The sequence below is a fragment of the Artemia sp. Qi Xiang Cuo genome, chromosome 4, assembly GCF_049724085.1.
Source record: "Artemia sp. Qi Xiang Cuo chromosome 4, ASM4972408v1, whole genome shotgun sequence".
Classification (NCBI taxonomy): domain Eukaryota; kingdom Metazoa; phylum Arthropoda; class Branchiopoda; order Anostraca; family Artemiidae; genus Artemia; species Artemia sp. Qi Xiang Cuo.
The window spans coordinates 76,562,602-76,575,266 of record NC_142797.1 but is presented as its reverse complement, the minus strand read 5'-3'; the positions used below and the strand labels follow the sequence as shown (position 1 = coordinate 76,575,266).

Genomic DNA, 12,665 nt, shown 5'->3' with positions numbered 1-12,665 from the left:
TTATTGGGTTTAAGCTTTGATTTCCAAATGTTCACAAAAATTACCAAATTTAAGAAAGTCGCAAGGATAATTCAAAATACTCAAAATACTGTGGTCAAATACTCAAAGACTCCTCTTTGATCCCCACCCAGGCTCAAAGCTTCTACTATGGTAATTTACATGGAAATCTCCAAAGAGTTTCTTTTTAAAATAGCTTCCAAGCGTAGTTAGGGGTATTTAGCCTTTTTTGCTTTTCTTCAAAGCTTTGAAAAAAGTGTTACATTTGTTATATTTGTGCATATTTTTGGTAATCATTTGTGGGGTGATCGAATTTTTAAACCACTGTAGATACGTAAGAACGTTGTAACATCTATTACCCTGAGGTCATAAGACTGTCAAAGACTCCTCCTTGAACAAGTAGAAAGGCCTCAGGAGATCGTGACGGGGCTCCATATAGGGGCATAGAGTCCCTAGGGAGATGGTTTTCTCACTGAGAATGAAAAAACAGAATTTTTCTCACTTGAAAAAACAGGAATTTTCTCACTTTTATGGATGTTTCTTGGACGGTTATGAGTGTTGGTCAATTTATTTGATGTTTTTCATGGATGTCAACATCAATTCATGTCTGTTTTATGGTTTTTGTCAGTGAGAATGGAAAAACAGTATTTTTCTCACTTTGATGGATGTTTTATGGTTTTTGTCAGTGAGAATGCAAAAACAGGATTTTTCTCACTTTGATGGATGTTTCTTGGATGTTCTCACTTTGATGGATGTTTTATGGTTTTTGTCAGTGAGAAAGGAAAAACATGATTTTTCTCACTTTGATGGATGTTTTTTGGATGGTTATGAGTAACACATGACACATGAAACATGACACATGACATATGACACACGAAACATGACACATGAGACATGACACGTGACAGGTGACACATGACACATGACACATGACACAACACATGAGACATGACACATGACATATGACACATGACACGAAACATGACACATGACGAATGACACATGACACATGACACATGACATATGACATAAGAATGACGTAATCAACTAGGACAAATGGATTTTCTGAGAAATTGATTACATAATCAGTAGATCTCTATCAGGAGGTCGTGACGGGGGTCCATATATGGATATAGAATGACATAATCGACTAGGGACAATCGGATTTCTGAGAAATTGATTACATAATCAGTAGATCCCTATCAGGAGGTCGTGACGGGGGTCCATATATGGATCTAGAATGACATAATCAACTAGGACAAACGGATTTCTGAGAAATTGATTACATAATCAATGCTGTACTGTATAGTTGTGGGTGCAGAAGGGAAGTTAATCATGCTGAAAAATTGGTATTGGTGGGACAATAAAAGAGTATTTTTCTATGAAAAGATAAATTAAAAGAATATCTTGGTGAACATGCATCCAAAAAGATGTCGATACTGTTTGTTGGTGAAAAAGAGCATAACTTATAGATCGAAAATGTGTTTAAGAGGGATATTAACAAAGTAACTTGCTCTGAAATGGTCTTTGAAAAGTATTTCTTGGCGTTGAGGTATCCAAAAAGCTGTAAAGTATAGTTGTGGGTGAAAAAGATAAGTACTTCAAGTTGGAAAATGGGTTTAGAAGGGACATTAAGAAAGTAAGTTGCTCTGAAAAGGTTTTTGAAAAGTATTTCTTGGTGTTGAGGTATCCAAAAAGCTGTAAAGTATAGTCGTGGGTGAAAAAGATAAGTACTTCAAGTTGGAAAATGGGTTTAGGAGGGACATTAAGAATGTAACTTGCTCTGAAATGGTCTTTGAAAAGTATTTCTTGGTGTTGAGGTAACCAAAAAGCTCAAAAGTATAGTTGTGCGGAAAAAATATAATTTCTTCAAGTTGGAAATAATTGTTGAGGAGGGACGTTAAGAAAGTAAGTTGCTCTGGAATGGTCTTTGAAAAGTATTTCTTGGTATTGATGTATCCAAAAAGATGTAAAGTATAGTTGAGGGTGGGAAAGATAAGTACTTGAAGTTGGAAAATGGGTTTAGGAGGGACATTAAGAAAGTAACTTGTTCTGAAATGGTCATTGAAAAGTATTTATTGGTTTTTTGGTATCCAAAAGGCTGTAACTTATAGTTTGGTGTGAAAGATATCATTTATTTTAGTTGTACCTTTGGTTTATGTGTGTCACTTAGAATGGAACTTTCTCTTAAAAGGTCTTTGAATAGTATTTCTTGGTGTTGAGGTATCCAAAAAGCTGCAAAGTATAGTTGTGGGTGAAGAAGATAGGTACTTCAAGTTGGAAAATGGGTTTAGAAGGAACATTAAGAAAGTAACTTGCTCTGAAATGGTCTTTGAAAAGTATTTCTTGGTGTTGAGGTATCCAAAAAGCTGTAAAGTATAGTTGTGGATGAAAAAGATAAGCACTTCAAGTTGGAATATGGGTTTAGGTGGGACATTAAGAAATTAACTTGCTCTGAAATGGTCTTTGAAAAGTATTTCTTGGTGTTGAGGTATCCAAAAAGCTGTAAAGTATAGTTGTGGGTGAAAAAGATAAGTACTTCAAGTTGGAAAATGGGTTTAGGAGAAACATTAAGAAAGTAACTTGCTCTGAAATGTTCTTTGAAAAGTATTTCTTGGTGTTGAGGTATCCAAAAATCTCTAAAGTATAGTTGTGGGTGAAAAAGATAAGTACTTCATGGTGGAATATGGCCTCCTATGGTTCGATAAAAAAGTAACGGGCTCAGGTATTGTCATTGTTAGGTATTTTTTGTAGTTTATGTAACCAAAAAGATGCAAAGGTTAGTTGTGGGTTTAAAAGATTAGATCTACAAGTTGTAAAGTAGGTTAAGAATGAGTATTAAGGATTTCAATGGCTAAGACCTGGTCTAAGAAATGAATTTCTTGTGTGTTTGTTAAAAAGCAGTAGTAATTGTACAGTTTAGGGTGAAAAAGATAAGTACATAAACTTTTAAAATGGGTTTAGGAGGTACATTAATAATGGAACTTTAACATTTTTGGTCTTTGAAAAGTATTTCTTGGTGATGAGTTAACCTAAAAGCTGTAATGGAGAGTTGTGGGTGAAAAAGGTAAGTACTTAAACTTGAAAAATGGGTTTCTGAGGGATTGTAAGACTGGGACATGCACTAACAGGGGCTTTGAAAAGTAATTCATGGTTAATAGGTATCCACTAATATGTAAAGACTTTATGTGGGTGAAAAAAATAAGATTATCAAGTTGTAAAACAGGTTTAGCAGGGACATTAAGAAAGTAACTTGCTCTGAAATGGTCTTTGAAAAGTATTTCTTGATGGTGAGGTAACCAAAATGCTGGAAAGTAGAATGGGGGCTGAAAAAAATCAGGCCGTCCAGGTGGAAGATGGGTTTTGGAGGGACATTAAGAAAGTAACTTGCTCTGCAATGGTCTTTGAAAAGTATTTCTTCGTTTTGAGGTATCCAAAAAGCTTTAAACTATAGTGGTGGGTGAAAAAGATAAGTACTTTAAATTGGAAAATGGGTTTAGGAGGGACATTAAGAAAGTAACTTGCTCTGAAATGGTCTTTGAAAAGTATTTCTTGGTGCTGAGGTATCCAAAAAGCTGTAAAGTATAGTTCTGGTTGAAATAGATAAGTACTTCAACTTGTAAAATAGGTTTTACAAAAAGATAAGCACTTCAAGTTGGAAAATGGGTTTAGGAGGGACATTAAGAAAAAAACTTGCTCTGAAATGGTCTTTGAAAAGTATTTCTTGGTGTTGAGGTATCCAAAAACCTGTAATGTATAGTTGTGGGTGAAAAAGATAAGTACTTCAAGCTGGAAAATGGATTTAGGAGGAACATTAAGAAAGTAACTTGCTCTGAAATGGTCTTTGAAAAGTATTTCTTGGTGTTGAGGTATCCAAAAAACTCTAAAGTATAATTGGGGGTGAAAAAGATAAGTACTTCAAGGTGGAAAATGGGTTTAGGAGGGACAGTAAGAAAATCACGTGCTCAGAAATGGTCATTGAAAAGTATTTCTTGGTGTTTAGGTATCCAAAAAGCTGTAAAGTATAGTTGTGGGTGAAAAAGATAAGTACTTAAATTGGAAAATGGGTTGATTATGTCCCTTAAGACTGTAACTTGATATGCAATGGTCTTTGTAGAGTATTTATTGGTGTTGAGGTATCCAAAAAGCAGTAAAGTATAGTTCTGGGTGAAAAAGATAAGTACTTCAACTTGTAAAATAGGTTTTACAAAAAGATAAGCACTTCATGTTGGAAAATGGGTTTAGGAGGGACATTAAGAAATTAACTTGCTCTGAAATGGTCTTTGAAAAGTATTTCTTGGTGTTGAGGTATCCAAAAAGCTGTAACGTATAGTTGTGGCTGAAAAAGATAAGTACTTCAAGTTGGAAAATGGGTTTAGGAGAAACATTAAGAAAGTAACTTGCTCTGAAATGTTCTTTGAAAAGTATTTCTTGGTGTTGATGTATCCAAAAAACTGTAAAGTATAGTTGTGGGTGAAAAATATAAGTACTCCATGGTGGAAAATGGGCTGTGAATGGACGTTAAGACATTAACGGTCTCATGTATTGTATTTGAGAGGTACATCGCGGTTTTTATGTCACCAAAAAGCTGCCAAGTAGAGTTGTGGTTGAAAAAGATAATTACTTCAAGTTGATAAAAAGGTGAAGAAGCTGCATAATAGAAGGAAACTGCTCTGACATGGTCTTTGAAAAGTATTTATTGGTGTTGAGGTAACCAAAAAGATGTAAAGTATAGTTGAGGGTGAAAAAGATAAGTACTTAAACTTGTAAAATAGGTTTAGAAGGGACATTAAGAAAGTAACTTGCTCTGAAATGGTCTTTGAAAAGTATTTCTTGGTGTTGCGGTGTCCAAAAAGCTGTAAAGTATAGTTTTGGGTGAAAAAGATAAGTACCTCTAGTTGGAAAATGTGTTTAGGAGGTACATTAAGAAAGTAACTTTCTCTGAAATGGTCTTTGAAAATTATTTCTTGGTGTTGAGGTATCCAAAAAGACGTGAAGTATAGTTGTGGGTGAAAAAGATAAGTACTTAAAATTGGAAAATGGGTTTAGGAGGGACATTAAGAAAGTAACTTGCTCTGAAATTGTATTTTAAAACTATTTCTTGGTTTTGATGTAACCTAAAAGATGTAATATATAGTTGAGGGTGAAAAAGATAAGTACTACGAGTTGGAAGATGTGTTTAGGAAGGACATTAAGAAAGTAGCTTGATCTGAAATGGTCTTTGAAAAGTATTTCTTAGTGTTGAGGTATCCAAAAAGCTGTAAAGTATAGTTGTGGATGAAAACAGATAAGTACTTCAAGATGGAAAATGGGTTTAGGAGGGACATTAAGAAAGTAACTTGCTCTGAAATGGTCTTTGAAAAGTATTTCTTGGTGTTGAGGTAACCAAAAAGCTGTAAAGTATAGTTGTAGCTAAAACTCTAAACTCTTAAGTAAAACTAAACTAGACTAAAACTCTAAGCTAAGTCTCTAAGGTAAAACTCCAAACTCTTAACTTTACCTAAACTAAATTAGAACTCTAACAAAAACTCTAAGCTAAGACGCTAAGCTAAAAACTCTAAACTCTTAAATAAAACTAAACTAAACTGGAACTCTAACTAAAAATCTAAGCTATGACTCTAAGCTTAAAAACTCTAAACTCATAACTAAAACTAAACTAAACTAGAACTCTAACTAAAACTCTAAGCTAAGACTCTATGGTAAAACTTCAAACTCTTAGCTGTAACTAAGTTGTGGGTGAAAAGGATGGGTACTTTAATTGTAGAATGGGTTTAAGAGGGACATTTAGAAAAGAACTTGTTCTGAAATGTCTTTCGAAAATTATTGCTTGGAGTTTATTCGCGACCTCCCGATATGTTTTTACATATTATGTAATCGATTTCTCAGAATTACGTTTGTCTGTGTTGATTATGTAATTCCTCGTCCCTGTATTAAGCCCAGTCACTATCTTCTGATTGGGGTCTACTGATTATTTAATAAATTTCTCAAAAATCCATTTGTACTAGTCGAGTACGTCATTATATGTCCATATATTGACCCCAGTCACGACCTCCTGATAGGGTTCTACCGATTATGTAATCAATTTCTCAGAAAATCCGTTTGTCCTAGTTGATTACGTCATTCTATATCCATATATGGACCCCCGTCACGACCTCCTGATAAGGTTCTACTGATTATGTAATCAATTTCTCAGAAATTCATTTGTCCTAGTCGATTACGTCATTCTATATCCATATATGGACCCCCGTCACGACCTCCTGATAGGGTTCTACCGATTATGTAATCAATTTCTCAGAAAATCCATTTGTCCTAGTTGATTACGTCATTCTTATGTCATATGTCATGTGTCATGTGTCATGTGTCATTCGTCATGTGTCCTGTGTCGTGTCATGTGTCATGTGTCATGTGTCATGTCTCAGGTGTTGTGTAATGTGTCATGTGTCACGTGTCATGTGTCACGTTTCATGTGTCATGTGTCATGTGTTACTCATAAGCATCCAAAAAACATCCATCAAAGTGAGAAAAATCATGTTTTTCCATTCTCACTGACAAAAAACATAAAACATCCATCAAAGTGAGAACATCCAAGAAACATCCATCAAAGTGAGAAAAATCCTGTTTTTCCATTCTCACTGACAAAAACCATAAAACATCCATCAAAGTGAGAAAAATACTGTTTTTCTATTATCACTGACAAAAACCATAAAACAGACATGAATTGATGTTGACATCCATGAAAAACATCAAATAAATTGACCAACACTCACAACCGTCCAATAAAAATCCATAAAAGTGAGAAAATTCTTGTTTTTTCAAGTGAGAAAAATCCTGTTTTTTATTCTCAGTGACAAAAACCATCTCCCTATGGACTCTATGCCCATATATGGAGCCCCGTCACGATCTCCTGAGGCCTTTCTACTTGAACCTCCCAAATTGAAAGCTTTTATTATGACCTGGCCTTTTAATGTAACTTGGGCACTGGACCATGGGCGCCATTGTTGTGGTAAAGCTTTTTAATCTAGTTCGTTATTGATTTAGTAAAAGTATATAAAAACGAAAGCGCAAATTTTAAAAACAAAACTTATTGTTAAGATAAGGGACATACCTAGCCAAATTTCGGCTTTATGAGACATTAAGACATCCAAGGTTCTTAGTCCTTGCATCTGTTGGGCAAAGGAATGTGTGGTTGAATGAAATGTATAAAAGATACATTTTATGGGAAGGGGTAGACGGAAACTAACTTGATGCCAGACTGACCTCTGGTCCGTTGTTTTTAGAAATACCTTGGAATCTTGTCGGATCATTGTAAGTGTCTAAGTATCCTATTATATACGAGTATTATCGTAGTTTTCCGAGACTTGTGGTCTACTTGGGACAGCCAGTCCCCTTAGAAAATATATATCTAGTATTATTATACGTTAATTGAATAAAAGCATTGCATTATAGCCAACCTCTCTACAATCTACTTTTAGTCCCTCGAACATACCCAGTTGGTACGCCTCATTATTTCGGTCATAGCCTAAGGCACACTACCAAAGTTTATTTACCTTAGGGCCAGAGTTTATCTCCCCTATAAAGGGAGAATAAAGGCATCTACAACAGCATCACTTAAATACCATAAGAACCATGTTACAACATTGTCACTCGAGCACAACGTTAGGTGGGGATGTCGATATCACTTTCGTCACACCAATTCGTTTTAGTGTGAATCTGCATGGTACTTATGAATGAATGTTTTCAAAGTAAAGCCGTTTCATCAATAAGAAAAAAACGGGTTGACGCATGTGTCCCTTTCCCTTTGGAAGATAAAACCATGTAAGTGCTGTATCAAGTATAACTCACGAAAATCCTGTTAATTTTTGTCAACTTTTCAACTTTTTGGCATCCTTGCTTTCAATAAAATAAAAAAAATCAAGGTACCATCACTCAAATATAATAACTCCCTATGCCCCCCTCCCTCTGGATACCATCTTGATAGGACGCCGTCTCTGCTTTAAATAAAACAAAATAATTAACTTATTGGCACCCCTGCTTTCAAAAAATAAGTCGAGATGTTATCATTAAATATGATAGCTCACTACCCCCCCCCCCTCTGGATACCACCTTGATAGGATGCCGTCTCTGTTTTAAATTAAAAAAAATAACTTTTTGGGATCCCTGCTTTCAATAAAAATTTCGTGATATTATCATTTAAATTTAATACATCCCTACCCCCCCCCCTCTGGATACCACCTTGATAGGATACCGTCTCAGCTTTCATTAGAAAAATGATTTACTTAATAATTAACTAGGTCACTATATGGTTCATACAAACACGCAAAATAACGTTAAACAGCTTATTGTTCCTTGAAAAAAAAAATTGAGGGTATGAGTAAAGGGGTACAAAGACAACAACAAAAATATTGAAATTATTCAGATATACCTCAAATTCTGGAAAACTGAGTCATAGATTCGCCGTGACATTCAATAAGATCCTAAGAATCTAGTTAAAAGGGAGCACATACAAAAGCCAAATTAGGCCAGTAGCCTATGAGAAATCGCAAAATGTCCAAGACAATGAACAAGTCCTAATGGGGGGTCCTGGGTCTATCAAATATTTCAATGGTTTCCCAGGGAATTTGATATCATTTTCTTCTGTCTCCACTTTAAATGAAAAGCATAATTTTCTTTTTGGCATCCCTGCTTTCAATAAAAAAAATGAGGTATTATCATTTACAAATGATAGCCCCCTATCCCCCCCTATAGGCAATAATTTACAATTTATTTATGAATCATATATTTGGGGTGACTTCCGTTTCAATCTTTAATTCCCCAACCTTGTACAAAGCTTAGTCTATAATAATTTCTTAGACCGCACTGCTTTTCCATTTGCAAAAAATTAAGCAAGAAAAACGGATTTTAATTTTTATAAAGCAGTGAATACAATAAAATAAACACTTAATTAAACAAAAATACTCAAATATTTTGACACCACGTCCGGGAGCCTTTCTCAAGGGAAAAAAAAGAAAAGAAAAAAATGAAACAAAAAATGTTCTTTTTAAAAAACTTAACTTACATCAAAATAAAAACATACTATACACATAAAGAGAAAAAAACAACAAAAGAAAAAATATAAATAAATAGGAAACAAAAATCACATATTAAATAAACACTTCAATTCACTGGTGTATATACGAAATCGAATGTCTATATTGATTTAAAGACGCCTCCTCAAAGTATATAAATGGTAATCTATCAAAAAATAAAGAATATATTCATGCTTAAACCAAAACAATAAAGGTCAGCTAACCCCCCGCCCATAACCCCTAATTAAATCTCACAAAGTTCATCAACCAATGTTTGAATTATAAATTGAACTGATTCGTTTGCTTGCAAGCTTAGCTGCAGTTCGTTTACTTTTCCCAGCATTTAACCCATTCTGACCTTTCTTCGCAAGGTCATCTTTCGTTTCAGAACTATTATTAAAATCAGTACTGATTGAAAATCTTGCCTGCTTTTTAACTAAACTATTATAAATTGAACTGATCCTAAATTCCCCTTCATCTCTATTGATTTTAATACCCTCATATATTATATTTTTTATTTCTTTAATTTCCTTGAAACTTTATAAAAGTCTTAAAGACGTATCTTCCATTTTTTGTTTGATGTAATAAAATACTGTGATGAGGAAAATTATAAACATGTTCTGCAACAGCTGACTCCAACGTTTCCGGTGTTTTATTTTATTTTAGAGAGCAATCTATGGCATTCTTGTGTTGCTGTACCCTATTTTCTAAAATCTGTTGTGTTATTCTCGCATAAAATTTACCGCTAGATCATGGAATTTTGCATTCTCTCTTTTGCAAATTTCTCGGTACCTTGTCTTTCCCTTTATTTAACAAAGAGCTTGTGGTTTGTCCTGCTTTAAATGCTTTTTTTATATTATGGTTTTTTTATTCTCTTCTTAATTTTTGTGACAATATTGTGATAAAATGCAAAGTTATGTAATTTGTTTCTTGATTTGACCCATCTTCTTCTAATATTTCTGGTTCCATTAACTTTTTGTTGTCCTTTTTTCAATTATTTGAGAAATCATATTTTCCGGATAACCATTGCCTACTAGAATATCCCTAATAAAAATTAGTTCATTGCTTATGTATTCTGGTGATACTAATTTTAATACCCAAACAACTAAAGAAATAACCACACCCCTTTTTACCTGGATCGGATGATTTGATGCGAAAGAGAAGTAACGGTTGTTATTAGTCGGTTTACGGTAAATTGAAAACGCTATTTCGTTATTATTTCTATGGATCAAAATATCTAGAAACGGTAAATTATTCTCTGTTTCCTTTTCAATTATAAAAATTAATTCTCCTCCCAGATTATTTAACTGTTCCAAAAAACCTTCAATTTGTGATTCCCCATAATCCTAAATAACTAAAATATCATCCATATATCTGCCCCAAATTTAGGTTTTAAAAAATATGTTTCTATTGATAAATTTTCTACATACTCTACATCAATATTTGATAACAACGGACTTAAAGGCCCTCTCATTGCCAATCCCCTAATTTGACGGTAAAAATTATCTCTAAACGTGAAGTAATTAGTATACCTGCTAGTTGTTTTAATTAGATTTAAATAGTTTCCAGTTCAATTCCCGGAGATATTTCTTCTATTTCATTTTTATATTCATCAAATATATTGAATAAAATACTAAACGATTTATCAAAAGGAATATACGTATACATGGATCTTATATCAAAACTAAACAATCTAGATTCTTCTGATATTTCTACATTTATAAGTTTATCTTTTAAGAATTCCAAGTTTTTTATACACGAATCATGGAGATATAATAAAGGTTTAAGTGTCATTGCTACCCATTTCTCGATTTTTATCGTTGGTGAATTGGCTGTTGAAACTATATGTCTTAAAGGGATATCTGTTTTATGTATTTTTGGAAAATAATAAATTCTTGGGCTGTCTGATCCCCTCGGAAAGAACTTGTAATGCGTGTAGGGTGTGATACTTCCATTTGTTTTAAGGTCTTCTAAATCTTTTCTTGATCTTTTAACATACAATTCAGTTGGGTCTGCGTTAAGTTTTTTATATGTTGAAGAATCATTTAGAATTGTTTCTATTTTAGTATCATAATCATCTTATTCTAGGATTACTACTGTATTGCTCTTATCCGCTTTCGTTATTATTAGAGAGATTTAGAAATGGAATTGGGTCCATGGTAGTGCATGAGCAGTGGAGGAGTTTACGGAGGTCTTTATTGGATACTCGGTCGATTTAGGTGATTCCTGCTATGCCACGGAGATATTTTGTTTCAAACGCGTAGATTCGCCTTCATTCATCAGCTTCAATTGACCATGTTTCACTTGCATACATAGCAATGGGCGTTATGAGAGAGTTAAAGAGCTGGACCTTCAATGAAAATGATAGTAATTTGCTTTTCCAAATTGATGATAGGCTCTTGAAGCTACACCTAATCGATTTTGAGCAATCGTTGTTAGAGGTTAAAAGACTGCCGAGGTAGACAAAAGATTCTGTATTTTCAATTTGCTCTCCTTTTATGGTTAGCTGCATGGCTCTGGGTGCAGAGTCTCTGGATACCCGCATGACTTTCGTGTTTGTTGTGTTGACAACCATCCCAAGGAATTCGGTTGCTGACACTATCTCGTTTGTGTCTGTTTGAAGGAGATGATTCATGACAGGAGATGTCATGACGCTAATTTATCGACAAGTTTTCCTCCAATGAATACACCGTCTGTGGTTCTAGCAAGTGATAAAGCTGCATTTAGAAACAGATTAAATAGATGAGGGGATAGGAGGCAACCCTGAAGAACACCTGCTGACGTCTGGATCTATTCTGTCAATCCCTCAGGCGTCTGAACCTGGCTACAGAAGTTCAAATACATATCTTTAATCAACGTTACCATGTTTTTGGGGACTCCATAATGCAGAAGTATGTGGCAAAGCCCATTGCGCCATATTAAATCAAAGGCCTGTTTAAAGTCAATAAAAAGTAAGAACAGTTCTTCGGAACGTTCTATATTTTCCTCCATCAGTTGCCGGTTGGAAAAAATATGATCTATAGTAGATCGATGTCTTGGAAGCCAGTCTGATATTCCTCTAAAGTGAGGTCTGTCAGGGATTTTAGTCGGTCAATTAGGATTTTCGAGAGGATCTTTGCCGGTTGGCTTGTCATGCTAATTGGTTTGTAGATATTACTGTCGCCTTTTTCATCCTTTTTGTAAAGGGGGACAATCATGGCCTTCGGCCAAGATATTGGGAAGTAGCCTGTTTACCAGATGCCCTACTGTGACTTTATGATAGATATCTACCAGTTCTTCTGGGCCAGACTTAAGTATATCTGACTGTATGATATTTGGGCCAGGAGCTTTATTTGTTTTCATGGATGGTATAGCACCACTACCTCTTCTCGTAATGGTGGTGGACTTGGATCTACTGTGTACTCCGGTAATTGAAAAGACAGTAGGATAGATGGGTCAGGGGTTATTGTGGTGGTTCAGTTTCAGACAAAAGTGTTCCTTCCAGTATTTCCGCCTCTCCTCAGAATCTGTGATAAGTTATCCATGTTTATCTAACAGGGCTTTTGCTGCCGCGGGTTTCTTTTTCGAAAGCTCCCGTAATATTTTGTACATGTAGTGGCTGTC

General features: G+C 34.6%; 1 protein-coding gene across 1 annotated transcript in view; it reads left to right on the top strand.

The window, feature by feature from the left end:
- Positions 1–12,665, top strand: part of LOC148953448 (uncharacterized) — a 155,360-nt gene that overhangs the window by 80,161 nt on the left and 62,534 nt on the right. The window lies entirely within an intron of this gene.